The sequence below is a fragment of the Jaculus jaculus genome, chromosome 1, assembly GCF_020740685.1.
Source record: "Jaculus jaculus isolate mJacJac1 chromosome 1, mJacJac1.mat.Y.cur, whole genome shotgun sequence".
Classification (NCBI taxonomy): Eukaryota; Metazoa; Chordata; class Mammalia; order Rodentia; family Dipodidae; genus Jaculus; species Jaculus jaculus.
Genome location: NC_059102.1, coordinates 275,358,327 through 275,376,169, shown reverse-complemented (window position 1 = coordinate 275,376,169; position 17,843 = coordinate 275,358,327). Strand labels below are relative to the sequence as shown.

The following is a 17,843-nucleotide window of genomic DNA, read 5'->3' as shown; positions in this document are numbered from 1 at the left end:
AAAATGAATTTGTATAGATAAAGAAATGAAGCTCAGGTTTTACACTGATTATATGTTAGACCTGAGTTATATAAACAAAACAGTGAAATAATAAAAGAACATCACATTACTGTAAAGATTGGATCAGGAGAGATTTATACCAGGAGTGTTAATGAGCTATTGAAGCCATTCATGGACTTCAGAGAAACTGGACCAGAACCATCTCAGTGGAGATAGCAAGGAATGGGAGGTGAGTAATATTTCAAGGAGATTAAAATTTCTTTCTTTATTTGAAAGAGGGAGAGTATGGGCCCACCAGGGCCTCTTGCCACTACAAACAAACTGCAGATGCATACTTTGTATGTTGGGCTTTAAATGGCTACTGGGGAATTGAACTGGATGGGCAGGCTTTGCCAGCAAGTTCCTTTCACCACTGAGCCATTTCTCCAGGCCTCGATGAGATTTTTGAAAGTAAAAAAATTACAAGTTGGACTGGTAACTGATTTAATGTGGTAGTTTGAATAAATGCCCCCATATCCTGACGTGTTTATGATTGCATTTCCTACTTAGTTCCCAACTGGTGGAGCCTCTGGGATGTGGAGCTTTGCTGGAAAAAGTGTGTTGCTGGGGCTAGATGCTGGGATTGATTAACCTAACCCTACTGGGTGTTGAGAGTGGGTTAGTTCAGACAATTTCCTTCCTGTTTTGTTTGGAGATATGACACTCTAGCTGGCTGCTCTGCCATGCTTTCCCAACCATGATGAAACTGCACTTCAAAACTATAAGACTTTCTTCCACAAGCTGCTTTGGTTGGATGGTTTTGTCCATCAGCTAAAAGGTAATTTGCTAATTAGTAATGTGGAATTATCTTATTAATATGGAAAGAGTGTCAAAAATGATTGTCGGGCTGGTGGGATGGCTTAGCAGTTAAGGCGTTTTCCTGCAAAGCCAAAGGACCCTGGTTTGATTCCTCAGGACCCACATTAGCCAGATGCACAAGGGGGCGCACGCATATGGAGTTTGTTTGCAGAGGCTGAAGGCCATGGCATGCCCGTTTTCTCTCTTTCTCTCTCCCTCTTTCTCTGTCAAATACATAACTAAAAATTTAAAAAACATGATTGTAGTGTTTTGAGCTCAAATGATGAAGTATGAAGATGATATTGGTGGCTTAGCCACCTTCTTTGGGCACTCATAAAGCCCACTGAACATTTTTCTCTTTTCAGCTCTCATCAAATATTATCTGTAACTAATTGTTTATAGATCTCTCTCTCTCCCACTTATTCTGAGCTCCCAAGCCTCATGATTTATAAATACCCAGCAGGAAGGACAGTGTTCCAGACACAGTTAAGTCTTCCATAATCATCCCTTTGGAATGAACTTTACATATATTAATTCAAAGGTGCTCACTGAGTAGCCAAGTATGATTCTGGAAAAATGAAGTATGCAAGAAGAATTTAGAATGTTTTCAAGTGGTACAAGTAGGTAATGGTTATCAGAAACAACAAATATTTAAAATTCTGAAGATCTTAATATTTTGAATGAAAATATGAAAGAGAAACTTGATTAGAACTAGGATTCCAGAAAATAATAAAGTACAAGAAGAAAGGTTTAAAAGCAAGATTAAAAAGATTTTTTAAAGAAATGGCTGAAAAATAGTGTCAAAATCTAAATATTAAAGGAGTTATGAATAGTTTTAAAAATGCAGAGGAAATTTGTGTTTCTTAATACTAATTTTATAACTATGAAATATTATATTTGAAGAAGTACAGATGCTACATTAATTAGGTTCATTAGACATCAGCCTTTGTTCCTTTTAATAAATGAGTATATACTCCTCAGGGGAAAAGGAAAAAAATTCCATAACTAATCAATTCAGATGAAAATAATACATTAAAATGCACCAATTACAAACTATCATATTTATAGCTACCTTCACTTAATCACTCAGTATGAGATAAAAATTAACTTAAACTTACTTAAAATTTACTATTATAACTAACCACTGTCTTTCAGTGCCAGATATTCTCCATTAAATATCTTTGTTTCTAAGATCTCTGCATTTCCAGTACACTTCCCCTTATAGACAAAAACATTAAATATTTTGGATGGATCCTGAACTCATTTGTTTAGGAGAAATTTGGGAGAGTGCCTATTTAGCTCTCTGATTTGCATTTGAAATATTTAAAATGTACTCATTATCCAGCCATCCTTAATATATTGAATTATGAAAACTGACTCCAAATATCCTTGCATATATTACTTTGAAAATACAATTGCTTTGTTGCTGTTCTTTTTAAACAATCACAAAAGACCTCATCTCCTTAGAGAGCTATGAACTGAAACCATTAGAGAAAAAGAAAGAACCAAAGATATTAGCATTCTAAGTACATTATTCTTATAATGTATCATAAGAATAAACAATAGAGTACTTTATTAGGTAAGATATGCCATATCCACCAGTTGTTTCATAACATAATTGATACATTATAAGAAATGATCTTGTTTCCTGCATTCTGAAGTGCACATTTAACCTCAGTGGAATAGTAACACTACAATGATTGACTTTTAAAAATCTATTCTGATTTGGAATTAGAATAACATCTTAATGTGTATAGGCAGAAAATTTAAAACCTTAATAGTTGTAGTAAAATCTAGGTTATATACAAGCAAGGAATTGATTAGTGACATGAAAGGCAATAATTACAAATTCAGAAATAAAATGGACAAATAGCATACAAGTAAAAGCAGTTAGGATAGAAGGGTAGGTTGAGAGAGTCCAAGGCACATCTAAAAGTAGATTCATAGGAAAACAAATAGAATAGAGAGAAATCTATATTTGCAAAGGTGATCATTTATAAATTTTCAGAATTTAAAAGCTAGCAATCATCACCTTCAAATTGGACCTTGAATATTGAACAAGACAAATAAATGTAATATCAAAGCAAGATACATCTAAAATGTACAGAGGATAAAGAAGAATTCTAAAAGCTGTCCCAGAAAGTAAAATAGATTACCTCAACAGGAAAGATAATTTATACTTACAGCAATCCTCAACAGAAATAAGAAATACCAGAACACAATGGTGATTAGGAGAAATAATTGTCAATTGATAATTTTATACTCAGCTATACTAACATTCAAAAAGGCAAAATCACAGGTCTTCATCACACAACCAAAACAGGGTTAAAGTATGTAGGAAATAAAGTCAACCCAGAGGATGCATGGAATCCAAGAAAGTACAGCAAGCATAAACATTGATAAGTATGGTGTTAATCATGCTGCATACAGGCTTAGTAACTTCTTCTTTAAAAGGTTAACCCAAAGCAGGGCAAAAGTAACAAGAAGGAGATTGTGTGATTTAATATATAAGTAAAACACAAAAATCACTGCCAAGAGAAAGAGAAGAGTAACAAGTTAGAATTTAGGATTTAGAAATTTTCACTTTATATATTAATGCAGTCATTTACAGTTTTCAATTCTGAAATGGACAAGGACCAGATGGAAAAATAAAGACAGTATGAAGATTAAACAATAGTAAAGCAAAGCAATGGTAATTTTAAAATGAATAAGCACAATAAATACATGCTGGGCTTATTGACCATGTGGATTTAGTGGGATGCACTTGAGAAATAACCCTTTTTCCTTCTCCCCCTCATACTCTGCCTGTTCTGCTTTCTCCTCCCCAAAAGTAGCTTGTTTCTCTCCCCCTAAAATACATTCATGTATTAATAAACAAGCTGACTTTCTGCTGATAAGAAGTCTAAACCATCCTGCCAGTGTGGTGATGCATGCCTTTAATCCCAGCACTCAGGAGGCAGAGGTAGGAGGATAGCAGTGAGTTCAAGGTCATCCTGAGAATACATCATGAATTACAGGTCAGCCTGAGCTAGAGTGAGACCCTGCCTCGATAAGATACAAAAACAAAAACAAACTTCTAAACCATTCTAAATCTAAACTTCAAACTTTCATCCATTTTAATTTTTTATTATTGGTAACTTCCATAATTATAGACAATAAACCATGATAATTCCCTCCCTCCACTCACTTTCCCCTTCACAACTCCACTCTCCATCCTATGCCCTCCCCTTCTCAATCAGTCTCTCTTTTATTTTGATGTCATTATCTTTTCCTCCTATTATACTGGTCTTGTGTAGGTAGTGACAGTTCATAGATACCCAGGCCTTTTTGTGTCTGGAAGAGCACATTGTAAGGAGTCCTACTCTTCCTTTATCTCTTATATTATTTCTGCCATCTCTTCTGCAATGGATCCTGAGCCTTGGAAGGTGTGATAGAGATGTTCAGTGCTGAGCACTCCTCTGTCACTTCTTCTCAGCACTATAGTGCTGTTTGAGTCATTCCAGAGGTCACTACCATGTGGAAAGAGAAGCTTCTCTAACCAAAAGTGAGAGTAGCATTAATATATGGGTATGAACCTTAAGAAAAGTGCTTACTGGGCAGTTTGGTGAGCATAGTATACATTTAGTCAGACACCAACAGGTGTTATATCCCTAGGGCTCATGACGTCTCTGTCATAGGTTTTTAGTATCAGACATGTATTTCCTCCCATGGAGCAGACCTCCAGTCCAATTAGAGAATGGTTGGTTTTCCCCATAACAGACATGCCACTATTGCATCCATTGGCTCATTTGGCCTGGCTGGCCAAACTTAAGGCTTGCAGTGTCCACTGTTGTTTATCTCACCTGATGACTTCTCTCTCTCCCATGGAGCTTCATGCAGCACAGCTTTTTCCAGCTTTCTGTCAGCTGGTCTATATGGAGGAGGTTTTCAGCTCAGCTCCAGCAAGATTTCTCAGTCACCTTGCAGCCCAAGTATGTGGAGTCTTCAGCAATAGGGTCTTACCATCTATTCCTGGTGGGAAACCAAGAGCATCATCAATAGTCTGTAATGTTTTGGGGACATTCAGGTAACTTCCTGACCAACAACTCACTGGAAGGTATCCCATCCTTGGCACTGAAAACTTTCTAGTAACAATCTATGGCTTCTGGATGTGCCATTGTCCAAAAAATAGATTTCTATATGACTTATTCATTCCCTCTTAGCTTTTGGTGACCCTCTCCTCACCCTTTCTTTACTCAGTTTCTTCCCCTTTCCTCATTTAGGCCTTTCCACCCCTAGTAATCTGTTTTTCTACTTATATATATATATATAATATTATCTCCTTAAGTCATCCATTTTTTGAATTTTTTCATTTTTGACATCTATATATAATATTTTTATCTAATCCCCCTCAATTACCATTTATTACCCCTTTCTCCCTCCCATTAGCACTCTTCTTATTAATCACCTTTTAATTTCATGCCTTAAAGCAATCTATTAAGTTAGGGTTGCTTAAATGATCACAGGTGGAAGGCTATTTACTCTGAAATAGGCAAATTACCAGTGATACACCACATATGATACTTAGGCCCTTCATTATTCCTCCTACACCTCTATCCTGGACAAGATATGGGAGCCTGCAGTGGACAAATAGCTTTGTGTGTTGTCTTCCTGTGACTCCTTCTGGCTCTTTTCTTCCATATTCTCTGCCATCACTTCTCCAAGGTTGATGTAGGGAAGGTAATGGGTAAACCTATTATAGCTATCACAGGACTGTTACCATAGGAGAGATGCCTGAAGACTGACTCCTTGTCATGAGGTGCTCTAGTGGATTCTTGGGTCCATGACCCTATCATTTCCACATCTTTCTAACACTTTGCCCCGGTACCACACAATTCTCTGAAGCATGCAATGTATTCTCAGAGTGACATATAGCTACCTCTTTAGTAGCTCTTGCTGTTGAAGGAGACAATCTTTTCTGCTGGGGTTGCTTCTCAGTCATGTGTCTGGAGTTTGGATGCAATGACTAGAGACCCTGACATGCCAATTATCTCTCTCTCTCACACACACACACACACACACACACATTACAAAAGGCCAGCCTGAGACTGGAGAGATGGCTTGGCTTAGTTGTTAAGGTGCATGCCTAAGGACCCTGGTTCCATTATCCAGTAAGCCAGATGCACATGGTGGTGCATGCATCTGTAGTTCATTTGCAGTGGCTGGAGGTACTGACACTATTCTCTCTCCCTCTCTCTCTGTCTCTAATAAATACATAAATAAAAATAAAATCTTTTTTTGAAAAAGGGGCCAGGGCTGGAGGAATGGCTCAGAGGTTAAGGCATTATACTGCAAAGCCAAAGGATCCAGGCTCAATTCCCAGGACCCACAAAAGCCAGATGCACAACATGATGCATGCATCTAGAGTTCATTTGCAGTGGCTAGAGGCCCTGGCACACCCATTCTCCCCCCCCCCTCTAATAACTGAATAAAAATAAATTAAATTAAAAAGATTTTTAAAAGGGCCAGTCTGTTGGGCTTGTCTCAAAAAAAATAAACATGCTGAGTACAGACAATGAGGTAAGAACCAATTTGGATTTGTGTGTGTGCATATGTGTGTGCACACACATATGTGTATGTGCACATGGTGTGTGTGTGTGTTTATGTTTGCATATGTGTGGGAAGAGGTATATGTGTGTATATGGAGGCCTGGGAACAACCTCAAATACTATGTTCAGGAATCCTATCTACCTTTTTGAGGCAGGGTCTCTCATTGGCCTGGAGCTCATCAATTACATTAGACTGGATAGCTAGTGAGTTCCAGAGATCTTTCTGTCTCTGCTTCCCCAACAGAGAGGTTACAGGCATGCGCCAGTCTCCTCGGAATTTTATGTGGGTACTGGGGATTGAACTCAGGTCCTCATGCTTGCAAGGCATGTATAATACCCACTGTGGTATCACTCCATACCTAAAACCAGGGTTTTTTGGGGCTCCATTTATTTTGAGGTGGTGTGTATGTGTCATTAATTTTATTTTCTCAAAGTAAGTCTTGAAGATAAATCTAGCTCCTTTATTCATTTTGCAAGTATTTTTTTAACCTACTTCCCCTGGCTACAGCTGAGACCAAGAGTCTTTCAGTTAATGTCAGTAAATGTTAATGAATAAATTTATATTTATGAATTAACCAGATTAGATAAAATAAGAAAATCCTGCTACTTTCATCACAAAATACATTTGTAAAATGTAAAAATCAAAAAGTGTGAAGAAATAATTGAGAATAAAATGTTGAAGGGTGGGCTGGAGTGATGCCTTAACAGTTAAGGCAAAATGTTGAGGGGTGAATAAAGACTTATCAGCAAATGCTGAAAGCTACTTTTGCAATATTAACCACCAGGCAACATACAATAATATAAAGATAATACTCAGAAAGATACAACAAACAGGAACTCAAAATAGAGAAAATGGATATGTATATAGCATAGAGAATTTGGCAAAAAAAAACTATAGTAATACTAGGATATTTTAATACACCTTTGACAAAAGCACACAATAAAGAATGTGTGAAATTAAAACATAATATTAAGCTTGGTTAAAAAAAAATAAGTTTGGGCTGGAGAGATGGCTTAGCGGTTAAGCGCTTGCCTGTGAAGCCTAAGGACCCTGGTTCAAGGCTCGGTTCCCCAGGTCCCACGTTAGCCAGATGCACAAGGGGGCGCACGCGTCTGGAGTTGGTTTGCAGAGGCTGGAAGCCCTGGTGCGCCCATTCTCTCTCTCTCCCTCTATCTGTCTTTCTCTCTGTGTCTGTCGCTCTGAAATAAATAAATAAAAAATAAAAAAAATAAAAATAAGTTTATTTGGGAATGATCAGGGTTGCAATGTGAGAAGGCAAAGACTCCAGCAGTCTTGATGGCAGATGTATTTATGACTTCAAACAGCAAGAAGGTTGGAAATGACATCAATTGTTAGGAATTATGTTTGGTGCTGACAGACATTAAGCTGTTTTTTTAGGAAAGGAGTCTGTTATGGTGTCAGTGTCTGTGTAGTGTGAGGAGAGTCTGGGGTCCATTTTACAGAAAGTCAGCAGAAATTAACCTTGCTAAGATCAACTCACATGTCAGGAAGCATGTCTGCACCTCAGCTCAAGGGTTCAACCAGGATCTGAATTCTCATTAACAGTGGCCTCCAAACTCCATTTTAAGTTTCTTGAACCAATGCTGTTCCATTTGGATTTGGTTTTCCTTAACAGTAACAAGAAAGACAGAATAAATAAGTGCTCATCTCAGGAATCTAGAATAAGTCAAAGTATAGTAGAAGGAAAGAAATTATAGGGATAAGAACATAAATTAGTAAAGCTAAAAGCAATGAAATAATAGAGAAGATCAATAAACCAAAACCCAGAACCAGGTGTGGTGGTATACGCATTTAATCCTAGCACTTGGAAGGCAGAGGTAGGAGGATCACCACAAGTTCTAAGCCACCCTGAGACTACATAATGAATTCCAGGTCAGCCTGAGCTAGAGTGAAACCCTACCTCAAAAAAAAAAAAAAAAAAAAAAAGATTGCAAGAAAAGTGAGTAACCAGACTAATGAAGAAAAAACATATACTACAGATTAATAACAATTAAGATAAAACATAAGAGTGCGGACCTGTATGGTTTAATTTTTAAGTCATTTGTGAAGGCCATAAATAATTTTATGTCCATGAATTTTTAAATATTTGGAATAGGCTTTTTCTAGGAAAATATAAACTATAAAAGTGATCCATAATGAGAAATGTAACTCAGTGGTAGAACACCTGATGGTGCATACAAGACCAGCCCTGAATTAAATTCTCAACACTAACTTATATTTTTGGACAATGGCACATCCAGAAGCCATAGACTGTTACTAGAAAATTTTCAGTTCCAGGGATAAGATACCTTCCAGTGAGTTGTTGGCCAGGGAGTTACCTGATGCCTCCAAACATTACAAGCCATTGCAAGGCTCTTGGTTTCCCACCAGGAATATAGATGGTAAGACCCTATTGCTAAAGACCCCACATGCTTGGGCTGCAAGGTCACTGAGAAGTCTTGCTAGAGCTGAGCTGAAAACCTCCTCCAGAGGAAGAAAGCTGCCGGCACGCGTCGTCCTCGGGTCTCGCTCTCCCCGGGCCGCCGTGTAATTTTTGAGCTACCAACCCGTGCATTTTTGCGGATAAATCTCGTGTGTCCTGATCACCATGGCTCAGCTCCAAGCACGCTTTTACACTGAAAACAAGAAATACACAGTCGATGATGTTCCCTTCTCAATTCCTGCCACTTCAGAAATTGCTGACCTCAGTAGCATCATTAATGAACTACAACGGGCCAAAAATGAGTTGCACAAGCATGTGGAGTTTGATTTCCTTATCAAGGGCCAGTTTCTGCGAATGCCCTTGGTCAAGCACATGGAACTAGAGAACATTTCATCGGAAGAGGTTGTGGAATTAGAGTATGTGGAGAAATACACCGCACCCCAGCCGGAGCAGTGCATGCTCCCTGATGACTGGATCAGTTCAATTGAAGGGGCAGAGGAATGGATCTTAACTGGTTCTTACCATAAGACTTCTCGAATCTGGTCCTTGGAAGGAAAGTCAATAATGACAATTGCGGGACATACAGATGTTGTGAAAGATGTGGCTTGGGTAAAAAAAGATAGCTTGTCTTGCTGGCTCCTGAGTGCCTCCATGGGTCAGACGATCCTCCTGTGGGAGTGGAATGTGGAGAGGAACAAGGTGAAAGCCCTGCACTGCCGCAGGGGTCATGCCGGCAGTGTGGACTCCATAGCTGTTGATAGCTCCTGGACTAAACTTTGCAGTGGTTCCTGGGATAAGATGCTAAAGATCTGGTCTACAGTCCCGACAGATGAAGAAGATGAAATGGAGGAGTCTACAGATCGTCCAAGAAAGAAACAAAAAACAGAGCAGTTGGGGCTGACAAGGACTCCCATAGTGACCCTCTCTGGCCACACAGAAGCAATTTCCTCAGTACTGTGGTCAGATGCTGATGAAATCTGCAGTGCATCTTGGGACCACACAATTAGAGTGTGGGATGTTGAGTCTGGTGGTCTTAAGTCAACTTTGTCAGGATAAAAGTGTTTAATTGTATTTCCTATTCTCCACTTTGTAAACGTCTGGCATCTGGAAGCGCAGATAGACATATCAGACTGTGGGACCCTCAAACTAAAGATGGTTGTTTGGTGTCACTGTCCCTGACCTCACATACAGGCTGGGTCACATCAGTGAAGTGGTCTCCTACCCATGAACAGCAGCTGATCTCAGGCTCTTTAGATAATATTGTCAAGCTGTGGGACACAAGAAGTTGCAAGGCTCCTCTCTATGATTTGGCTGCTCATGAAGATAAAGTCCTAAGTGTGGACTGGACAGGCATGGGGCTACTTCTGAGTGGAGGAGCGGACAACAGGCTGTCCTCCTACAGACGCTCTCCCACTACTTCCCACGTGGGTGCGTGATGACCACGGATAATTTCATCACAGATGCTTTTTCTTGGTGGGATTTTGTTTTGTTTTTTTGAGATTGGTAGTCTCACTGTAATGCCATAGACACTTTATAAATTAAACTGGTAGAGAATCATCAGATTACATCATTAACACAGAGACAGAAAACACCCTTTTAAAGTTTGCATAATGGTTCACCCTTCATAATAGGGAACATTTTACTATCATTGTGTCTTTCTTTTGTGTATATGAAATTATAGTATGTGGCCTGTATACTCTACCTTATGTAGACTCTTAAAATTAAACTGGTTTAAAATTTACTTTAAAAAAAAAAAAAACCTCCTCCATGTAGACCAGCTGTACTAGAAAAAGCTATACTCCATGCAGCTCTATAGGAAAGAGAGAAGTCATCCATGGAGATAAGCAACACTGGACACTGAAAGTATTAAGTTTGGCCAGCCAGGCTAAATGAGTCAATGGCTGCAATAGTGGCATGTCTGTTATGGGAGAAACCAGCCATTCTCTAATTGGACTACAGGTCCACTCCATGGAAGGGATGCCTGATACTGAAAACCTATGACAGGGGAGGTCATGAGCCCTAGGGGTGTAACACCTGCTGCTATCTTGCTAAATGCATATATTATGCTCACCAAACTGCCCAGTAAGCACTTCTCTTAATGTTCATACCCTATATATTAATGCTACTCTCACTTTTGGTTAGAGAAGCTTCTCTTTTCAGATCGTGACCTTTGGGATGATTCAAAAGGCACCAAAGTGCTGAGAAATGACAGAGGAGTGCTCAGCACTGAACATCTCAATCATACCTTCCAAGGCTCAGGGTCCATTGCAGAAGAGGTGGAAGAAAGAATGTAAGAGACAAAAGAAGGACAGGACTCCTTACAATGCATTCTTCCAGACACAAAATGGCCTGGATATCACAGTGCCTGGCACTATCCTCATAGTTGGAGGAAAAGATAATTAGATCAAAATAAAAAAAGAGACTGAGAGGGGGAGGAGGGATATGATGGAGAGTGGAGTTGCCAAGAGGAAAGTGGAGGAGAGGGAATTGTCATGTTTTATTGTCTATAATTATGTAAGTTGTCAATCAAATAAATAAAAAATTCTCAACACTTCAAGAAAGGAAAAAAAAATTCCACTACCAACACCCAAACAATGTTTACAAACTTACCAGAAAGAAGATGCTATTTATTCTACTGTCTTTGTATCCCTTGTCTGTTTTTCAGACCCCAGGAAGTATATCATATGTTGCTGAATATACTTAATCCATATCCTTCAACACAGACATGATTGGTTTACAGCAAATTTTTGTTTGTTTATATTGATTTTATTTCCTATACCTTTATTGAGTCAGAACATGGTTAAAGAAGAGATGGATGTAGTAGTAGTCCAAGGACTCTCTCAAACTAGTGCAAAAATACTTGAAATATTAGTGTCTACATTTTCACAATGCAAGGTATTATAAGAAAATCTATGCCAAGGTTATAAATAACCGTGGAGATATACATATATGTGCTACAGCTAAGTTTCAAGTTTGCCTTTTCAGGTTTGTTAATTGAATCTATCAAACTGACAATAAACAACTTAGCAGAAGAGGCATACCAAAAAGGAAACTGAGCAAAGAGCAAGATGGCTAACTACGGCCTTCATAAGAGACTACATAGGCAATTTTAGAGAGACAATAAGTGAATTTTGTGGGAGAAAGTGAGTCTGGAGAACAGAGGATGGCTTGGAACAAAGTGCCTTTGAGCTGTATGTGTGTTGTTTAATTTTTCATTTCTTTTCTGTGATATGAGTTAAATCTTCCCTTATTAATAAAATTTTGGGAAGAAGATTTATGAGAGCAACTGTGTTGCTTTTTTTTAAAATATTTTTTGTTCATATTTTATTTATTTGAGAGCGACAGACACAGAGAGAAAGACAGATAGAGGGAGAGAGAGAGAATGGGCGCGCCAGGGCTTCTAGCCACTGCAAACAAACTCCAGACGCGTGCGCCCCCTTGTGCATCTGGCTAACATGGGACCTGGAGAACCAAGCCTCGAACCGGGGTCCTTAGGCTTCACAGGCAAGCGCTTAATCACTAAGCCATCTCTCCAGCCCCTGTGTTGCTTTTTGATGGATCTAATCTTTAGTAGATAAAGGAATTTCAGAGAACGCCTTTCTTTGCATTTGTTGACCTCAAAGTACTCATATTTGGGGCTATCACTTTCTAAACCTCAACACACACACATATTCAATTTCAGTGTATATGTACTTGTCTACGATTGTGTATACATAATTGTGGGTATATACTTGCATACATGTAACTCACATATTTTTCCATAGCTCAATTTTTTAAATTTTTTTAATGCAGCAGAGAGAAAGAATTGGTGTGCCAGGGCCTCTAGCCACTGCAATTGAACTACAGATGCACGTGCTCTCTTGTGCACTTATGCAACTTTGCGCACTTGTGTCACTGTGCATCTGACTTACATAGGACTTAGAGAGTCAAACGTGTACTTAGGCTTTGCAAGCAAGCACCTTAACTGCTTAGCCATCTCTCCAGCCCCATAGTTCAATTTTGAATATTAAAAATTTGAATGGATAATTATTAACTTCTCAAATTAAATAGAATAGTTAATGAAGTGGAAGGTACCAGCTGAACATGAGCGGTGCTTAAAACAGTCAGAGTCTATGCTGGGTAAAATAAATATTTTTTTCTATGTGTTTTTACAATTCTCTTTATGAATCTATTAATATATTTATATTCATATATATTCCTTGTACAATATAATAAATTTCATTATGATATCTTCATTGCATTGTTTTTCTATCTGCAGCAATAGAATAAAAGTTTAAAAACAAAGGAATCCATGTTAAATCAACAAGGAATATCTTTACACCCTATCTATTGAGAAAATATACATGAAATAGAAAATAGGACTTATATGCAAATATTTTGGCTTTCACATATCAGAATCACAGAATATAAAAACTAGGAACATTGGTATTAAAAGAGATGCTGATTAACATAATACTATCCTTGTTAAATTCATTAAGCTTCTAATTCCTTCACATTTAACACCTTCCCTGTGATTCTCCTACTTTGTTTGTTGTTTGCCTTTTGACCACAATTCCGTACTTTCAGAATTGAGGTTTTCCCTACAGAAAGGAAGAAGCTAAGGTGAAATTAGAAGGTTTAATCAAAGCTGTTCTGACAGCATGAACAATCCACAAACATGGTGCTGGGCGTAATGAAATGCCATTCGAATGGAAACAGCCAGAGCTTGCAGTTTTCCCAACAAAGAGCAGGATTCAAAACTCACTCCCCTTCATCTTTTCCACAGACTTTTCCAGCATTGAATGTGAATGAAATTTAGGTTATTGGCAGAAGAAAAGTTGTGAGGGATGGGGGCTGGACAGGCAAGTGTCACACAACATTGCCTCCTGGTTGATGCACAGAATCTAAGCCATTATTTTTCTGTGGCAGTACACAGACACTATTTATTTGAATGAGTAGAGGTGCTGCTCCCAGAGTTTTGTGTGTGTGTGTGTGTGTGTGTGTATGTGTGTGTGTGTGATCAGTTTTCAGTTCTTAGAAATTGCTTCAGTCCGTACATAGTTTCAGTCACTGTAGAAAAAACAAAGCATGCTTCTGACTTTGTAAGGGAGGTCAGAGGAGAAGACTATGTATCAGAAGACTTCTACAACTAGATAGAAGGAAACATGGGTGGATGGACTTCTTTCCTATCAAGGCGGTGTGTGATTCAACACTGTGGGTTTATTACTTCTGCCTTGTAGATGGGAATTGCATCAATTAAAAATGCTGAAATGTGATGAACTAAGCTAGATCCATACATTACTTCTAGAATTAACTATTTTCAGAAAGCTCCTCAGATTTTATACCCACCAGGGGGATATACAGTAAGAATGTAAAAGATGTCTGGTTATTTCATTAGTGAATCTAGCATCTCTCTTTCCAGAGGTGAATTTAAAGGAAAAAATTCATATCTTTTCACTGCCCAAATGCTCATTAAAGTGGAAAATAATCTTTATTCTTAAAATGGTAGCATAATGTGTTCTTGAGGTATTATTCTTTTTAAAAGAAATTAAACTGACCTTTACTCTGTTCAATATATTTTACACATACCATCTTTACTAGCATACTATAGGAAATGGGTTTATTTTAAAACAAAGTAATGAATGGATTAGATATAGAGGTGTACATGGAGCTAAAGGAAGCAAGAGAGAATGGTGAGGTACCCAGAGACGAGTAATAGAAAAAGCCATTATCATTCATCTCTGAGCCTGAAGGGCCAAAGAGAGCAATGCTGTCTACTAGTGCCCTTTGAGAGGTGAGTCACGAAGAAGGGCTGCTAATGAGAGCTTCAGCCGTGGACAGTCTGGCCCTTGCCACAAGATCAAAACAGTGGCAAAACAAGGATAAAGTGGGAGGAATAAATACCTAAAACCCCTCCTGCCTTTCCATCTCCTGCTGATGTATCCAGTGTAAAGAAATCCACATAATGTGGCCAGTAGAGGTCAGCCTTCCAGACAGAGATGAATCAAGAATGGATCCTGAACAGAACAACCAGCAGGTGGGCCTATCTTCTATAGTCTTCCATTTTAATTCCTAGTAAGGATTATCCCTGGGCTGGGGATATAGCTCAGTGGTACAGTACTTACCTACCATGTGCAAGACCTGGTTTTGGTCCCATGATATAAAAAAGAAGTGGGGAATCACCACTAACATGACATAAGAAAATACTACACATAAATGGCATTTTGCGTTTCTCATTCATTGCTAACACTACATCTCAGACACATAACATAACCCATTGTATATTTTGGCTTTAACTCCTCTATCATCCTCACTACTGAAAATTTTGGACTCTGTTCTCTAGGCACTAGACAAGTGAAATGTTCAGAGATTGCAGGTTGTGTTGCTGGTTTGTTTGTAAAAATTACTCTGGAAACAGCTGAAAGATGAGGCAGAGAAAGTGTATTGACACTCAGACAAGAGAGGTGACAAATACTGAATTAAACTGTAGTCAGGAAACCAGATTCAGGACTTGCCTCTGGAATAAAGTCAGCAGGACTCAGTGATGGAGTTGAAATGATGATAGAGGATCGAAGAATTGAGAATGAAAATATTACTGTTTTATTTTATCTTATCTTATTTGAGGTATGATCTCACTATAGAGCCCCAATTGTCCTGGACTCATGATCTTCCTATTTCTGCCTCCCTAGTTCTGGGATTACAAGTGTGTACAACCATACCTGGCTTGAAGCTGGTATTTCTAATTTTAGAGACTGGGTCAATTGTTATACCATTGATCAAGATAAAATATGAAAGAAGAGGTCTTGGTGAGAGAAGTAATGAACTTTCTCATATGTATATTCAGTTTGGGATGCCTGAAACAAACCTCTGAAGTTCAAAGGGAACGATGTTGGTCCAGATGGTTCTCTTTAGCAACTGAGTCCCTCTCTCCGATCTCTACTCCCTGCACACAGAAATACCGAAAGACAACTGTTGACTTTTTTTAAACAGTTTTTCAAAGACTGAAACAGAAACTGAAGGTAATGAGTGGTGAGAAGGGTTGAAGCCATGGAACTGGCAGCCAAGGAAACCATGAGGCTGGGAGGTCAGCCCTAGCGACAGTGAAGAACATAGCTGTACCTTGTGAGGCTGGTGGTGGGAAACAGAAGCCAAACTGAATTCTAATGAAGATGGGAGCTCCACACACCCCAAAGGATGGCTGAAGAAAGAGTCTTAGCTTTAGAAAATAAACTAACTAACCCTCCCTGTGGCCCCTCCGCTCCATGTGGCAATGTCTCCAGTATGACCTGGCACTGGTGTATTCGACCTAAATTAAAGTCTTGGTTTTGTACTTGAGGCACTAGGTTGGCTAGACAAGAAGGAAGGTGTGGTAAGAAAGGAGAAAGGGAAAGAGGTTTTAAAGCCACCTTCAGCAATAGACCCAGAAAATAAAAACCAAAATAAAACATGTATCTATCTATTTGATAAAAAACAGAAACAGGAATTTAGTTGGTACATGAATTCTAAATGATAATGATACTCATTTAATGACTTAACTGGACAAAGACTTTAAATTACCATCATGTATTTGCCACTAAATGCCAAAAACAAAAAAGAAAGAAAATAAAAAGACAAAACTAAGTGTAGGCAAAGTTTAATATTCACTAGTAAAGTGTAAACCAATCCAACCCCTTGGGAGAGCTGGTTGTCAATATTAAAAGGTGAATGTGCACATGCCCTAGCGCCCGGAATTCCCCTGTTGTGTATGTGCCCAGCAGAAACAAGTATCCACACGAAACAGCAACATTGTACAGAATTCTCACTATGTAGCTCAATAAGAGTCAAAACCAAGAAGCAGCACAGCAGAATGGATCTTTTCAAATGTGACCTATGTACACAATGAAATACTGCATGGTAAGGAAAATAAGCTGTAACTAAGTGACATGGATAACTCTCACAAGCAAACATGGAGTAAAAGAACATTCCCTATGGTCAACATGAAAAGAGAAACAACTGTTACATGAGGTTCAATCTAAAAGATAAGAAGGAGGAACCAATTTTCCAAAAGAAGTATACTTGTTTTGAGGTGTCACGGTCATTTTTTCTCTCTCTAAGTTTTCATAAAGAGAACTCTGTGCATGGTGTTACAAATGGCAACTCAGTGTACCATGGTGATAAGGGGGTGTGAGAACATCTCCTTACCTGCTGTGGCCTACCAACTAGGCACAGGGTAGTTCTCATGTATAGTCCAGGCTGGTCTCAGGCTTGCAACGTGAACAAGGTTGACTCTGCCTCCTGTTTCCAAATGCTAGGATTACAGGTGAGTGCCACCAGCCCAAGCATGAACCAGTGTGGGTTCTTTTTTTAATTCTATATGGAAATGATAGTACTCACCATGGCTACTGCCCACTGGCACATAGTAGGTTTTTTAAAAAAATTATTAGCCCCTCCATCGTCTTTTAAAATCTTATCAATGGTAAATGTATCTGTTTGGAGAGATGATTGGAAATTTTTTAGTAGGTAAAAATCTTGTAACATGGTCAATGATTAAACTGAATATGGTCTAGGATTTTTTTTTTTTTAAATTTCGAGATTTTTCATTTGGAGGTAATCTTAATGCTATTAAGTTCACAAAAAATATGGAACGCTTCACGAATTTGCGTGTCATCCTTGCGCATGGGCCATGCTAATCTTCTCTGTATCGTTCCAATTTTAGTATATGTGCTGCCGAAGCGAGCACTAGGATTTTTTTAAAAAAATTTATTTATTTATTTGAGAGATCTAGAGAAGGAGAGAGAGAGAATGGGCACACCAGGGCCTCCAGCCACTGCAAATGAATTCCAGACGCATGTGCCACCTTGTACATCTGGCTTACCTGGGTCCTGGAGAATCGAACCAAGGTCGTTTGGCTTTATAGGCAAATGCCTTTAAAACTAAGCCATTTCTCCAGCTCCACTAGCATTTTTCTCTAATGAGGTGTTAACGGTCTTGATGTCTTATTATCTCTTGTGTAGTG

The 17,843-nt window shown here is 38.6% G+C and overlaps 1 non-coding gene and 1 pseudogene across 1 annotated transcript; one reads left to right on the top strand and one right to left on the bottom strand.

Annotated features, from left to right (window-relative positions):
- The first annotated feature begins 8,928 nt into the window (after positions 1–8,928).
- Positions 8,929–10,305, top strand: LOC101602409 (annotated as a pseudogene).
- A 7,155-nt stretch (positions 10,306–17,460) lies between these two features.
- Positions 17,461–17,567, bottom strand: LOC123458110. Its single transcript, XR_006635409.1, has one exon. It is a non-coding gene; the product is annotated as a U6 spliceosomal RNA (small nuclear RNA).
- Between the last annotated feature and the right edge of the window lie 276 nt (positions 17,568–17,843).